A 4,337-nucleotide genomic window follows, 5' to 3' on the forward strand; every position below is an offset into this window, starting at 1 on the left:
AGAACAGGGAGTGTGTCTCATTTGACTTTAAGTGTTCAGCATAAGGTTTGGCATGCAGTGGGTGCTGAATGAAAGAATGAGGGGATTACTGGATCAACCTTCCACATTCCACACTGTTGTCCCCTCCCTCCTTTTATCTGGGAAAGGAGAGGCTTCAAACAACTTCCTCTAAGTGCTGTGTGTATTCTTAGAACCTAGTCATAAATTTCTTTTCCAGAGCAACCAGGACACGTTTATAAAGAAAGAAATAACAGGCACCGGCAAGGGCGTGGAGGGCAGGGGAAAGAGCTAAGAGAGTGAAACAAATCAGAATTATGCATGTTGTGACAAATTCATTTCCTCAATAACAAAATGTTATCTGAATTCTAATGAGAAAAGTAGAATACCAAGGGAGCATTAGACTACACACACCCATTTAACCAATTTCAAAATAAAATTCAACACTATAAGGAGATATTTTCCATAATTTATTTCAGTGTTTATGAGGTTATACTTTAAGGAATCAGACCCTAGTTCTCTTTAGGGGCAACAGTGAAGTTTTCCTTTTTCTTCTCCATTCCCAGTCATCCATCCGTAAGAATTAATCTTCTGTCTCCCAGGAGGGTCACTGAGGCCCTCAGCTAGAGTCCTATGCAGGAACCACCTGTCCTCCCTTTCTTACCTCTTAACGTACTCTCAGAACTTTAGCAGGTCTACAATTCTGCCTCCTGAGGGCCCAGCAAGGACCAGTCTGGATTCCCAAACTGACTACAGGTTTTGTTTGTTTGTTTGTCTTCTCCGTCAGCTTTGTTTATATTGAATTACAATCAAAAGGTATTCCTTTGGATCATTTAGTCCCAACCCTTCATCTTACAAGTCACACAAAACAAAGCAAATCAGAGAAGTGACTTGCTCAGCATGCGGCAGAATGAAGACTGCCTCCTAGCTGTGTACAGCAGCATCAGGCTGTCTCCTGCCATCCTCTTTCAAAACTTAGAATCATATGAAGTTAAGACTAAAAGAGACTTCAAGGACTTCTACTCTATTTCAGGGTCACAGAACTTTCTCTCATCTGGAAAAAAAAATGTACACGTTTACATAGCCTTGAAATTTTTCATACAGCAATAGGAGATGCACATATCCCCTGAAACTCATTGTGGGGGAATCCAGTCCCTAGATCCTAGGCTAAAAACCTCCAATCTCGTCCAACAACATCATTTTACAAGCTGGTGAAATCTAAGCAGCAACAACAAGAACTTTAGAGTCAGAGCGCATTAAGGACAATTCCTGGATGCTAGGTGTCCTGATTCCCACTTGTCCCCACTCCCTCAAGTCCTCTTAGCTGTAATTGGACATAAATTACACTGAGGTATTAATAACTCATAATGACTTAATGGATTTTTCTCTCAGAATAATATCTGACCTTGAAGAATGGATCTATTATTCATCTCTGAAAACTCTCAGTGTATTTACTGAGTACATACTCTCTGTCAGGCAGTGCTCTAGTGCTAGCAAATAACAGTAAACAAATTAAACAAAAGCCCTGCCCTCACTGAAGGCAGTTTAGTGGCATGAAGATAAATAATAAACAAATAGACACGCAAATATATAAGATGTCAGATAGCAAGGAGTGTTATAGAGAAAACTAAGGCAAAGTGAGCAGAATAGGGCCTCTTGGGAACATGGGCATGTGGGAAGGTGTTGTTTTGCATAGAGTGGTCAGGGAAGGTCTCCCTGAGTAGTTGACATTGGAGTAGAACTCGGAAGGAAGTTAAGGGAGAGATCTATGTACAAAGTTGGAAGAAGAGGAAACAGCAAGTGTCAAGGTCCTGTGATTGGAACAAGTGTAAAGCCTCTAAGGAAAATCAGTGAAGCCAATTCCCAGAGATGAGACAGGAGATTGATAAAAAAAATCCAGTCAAGAGAGGGTTGGGTCCTAGAGGAGTTTGGATTTTCCACTAAAAACAATACCGAAGCTTTGGGAGGTGACTGACCAGAGGAGAAGTATGATCTGACATAAATGTAAAAGGATATCTCTGGCTGTACTATTAAGATTGCCTACACTTAACAAAGGGCAGCGTGTAAGCAAGACAACCATTTAGGAGGTTACTGTAATAACCAGGACAGTAGCATGAGGATGGTAAAAAAAAAAAAAAAAAAAAAAAAAAAAAAGGTGGTCAGATTACAGATTATTTTTAAGTAAAGCTGAGAAAACCAAGATTTTTCCCAAAAGCCTGGTGAGTAAAGTAATCTCCCAAATGAGTGACTGCTCAGCTCTGCTAAATGCTGCTGATAGGTCAAACGAGTGAGTGCCAAGAATTGGCCACTTGATTTAATGATGTGGGAGCCACTAGTGAGCTTGATGAGAGCATGCTGGAGTAGTGGTAGATATTAAAGCATGCCTAAAATAAGTTCAGAAGAGAATAGGAGGAAAGGAATTGAAGAGGAGAATAAAACCATTTTTCATCCAAGGAATTTTTCTCTAAAGTAGAGAGGAGAAACAGAGCAGTATCTAAAGGACAAGGTGGAGTCAAGGGATTTTAATTTAAACAGAAGATAATACAGAATATTAGTATTCTGATGGGAGTAAATCAACTGATATTGGAGAAGAGATGGATGGATGTCCTTAACTAGTCAAGAGAGGATGGGCTTGAGTAGACAAGCAAAGGGGTTAGCCTTGAATAGAAGGGTCCATTAATTCAAGTAACAGGAGGAATTGGTAATAGGTAAAGTGGATTGTAAGTGTGGTGTTGAGGGCCTACTTTTGCTATGTGAGCTCTAAAGCCCCATGCCAGGCTGCCTTGCTGAATAGACACCTTCCTTAACTATTCTCTGGTTCCTACCATCCTAACTCTCATAAAAGTGCCTGCTTGCTTGGTGAGGATACAGAGAAGCAAGACCAGATCAAGAAAGCTGATAGAATTAGTGGGGTCACTCTTCAGTAGAAGTTTTGATATAGCTGGGGTAGTGAAGAGAGTGAATGGGTTGAAAAGGTAGGAGGTAATGGTTTAAAAGTTGTTAGTATACTTGAATTTAAAATTATAGAGAGGATATAGCTTTGGATAATGGTAAAAGTCCAGGACCTCATTGTTAAAGATAGGGACTAGTCACATGTGGCTATTTAAATTTAAACACTGATTAATTAAAATTAACTGTCATGGTGAGTTTGTTGAAAAAGACCACCAGCCTTGTGGGATTGGCTGTATGTGAGAGTCCACACAAAAGGCTAAGAATACTGTATACAAAGATTCTTTAAAAAAAAAAAAAAAAGATTTACTTACTTATTTTAGAGAGAGTGTGTGTGTGAGCACCCAGGGAAGGGCAGAGGGAGAGGGACAGAGAGAATCCTGAAGCAGACTCCCTGCCGAGCAGGGAGTCCAATGCAGGGCTGATCCCAGGACCTTGAGATCATGACCTGAGCCGAAATCAAGACTTCACTGCTTTATCGACTGAGCCACCCAGGCACCCCTGTACACAAAGATTCTTGGTGATCTTGAGCAAATTCTTAAAAATTCAGCGTATAGAAAGTATGCAGAACAGATTACAAATGAAAAGCTTATTATGGTTAAAGCAGAACCAGATGCTAAGAAATTAGAAGACTAACTTCAGGGTGGCCAACTAGAAGAGGTGATTCTTCAGGCTGAAAATGAACTAAGTCTGGCAAGAAAAATGATACAGTGGAAACCATGGGACACTTTGGCGGAAGAGCCTCCTGTCAACCAATGGAAAGGGCCAATATAATCATTATTAAATGATAGTGTGTTGATGGAAAACTGATGTAATTAAGTGTTCTGTTACATAAAAAAAAAAAAATACAGTTCCTCTGTCACGTCAGCCACTTTTCTAATGGTCAACAGCCACGTGTGTCTGATGGCTACCATACTGGGCCATCAGACACATCAGATATAGAATATTTCCACCATTATAGGAAGTTCTGGTAGGATAGTGCTGGAGGAAGTCTGGGAGTGGGTGATGGAGGTAGGTAGAGGACAAGATAGTTAGAGGAGTAACGGTCTAAGGAGAGAAGCCAGGGTATTAGAAGTATCATTGATTTGGATATCGAAATCATCAATAATGATCACAGGAATAGTTCTGGTGAGAGTGACAATGAGATGTCTTCAGGGAATGGACTGCGAGTAACATCGGTACAGAAAGGAAGGTTAACAAGTGGTAAATTTTGTTGGCATAAACTTAAAGTTCAAGGGTTTTAGGAAGGAAGAGTGAACACTGATATCTGGAAGCAGCAAGAACACCTACTCCATCTCCAGGCCCAGTGGCAGCAGAGAAGAGGAAGAGAAACAACCATCACATGAGAGGTCTGCAATTCTCTGAAGGAAAAATTCAGAGAAGAAGCTGGT

At 40.5% G+C, this 4,337-nt stretch overlaps 1 pseudogene; it reads left to right on the top strand.

Annotated features, from left to right (window-relative positions):
• Window positions 1-3,136: 3,136 nt before the first annotated feature.
• Window positions 3,137-3,720, top strand: LOC113927134 (annotated as a pseudogene).
• Window positions 3,721-4,337: the final 617 nt, after the last annotated feature.

The sequence above is a fragment of the Zalophus californianus genome, chromosome 7 (assembly GCF_009762305.2).
Source record: "Zalophus californianus isolate mZalCal1 chromosome 7, mZalCal1.pri.v2, whole genome shotgun sequence".
Lineage (NCBI taxonomy): Eukaryota > Metazoa > Chordata > Mammalia > Carnivora > Otariidae > Zalophus > Zalophus californianus.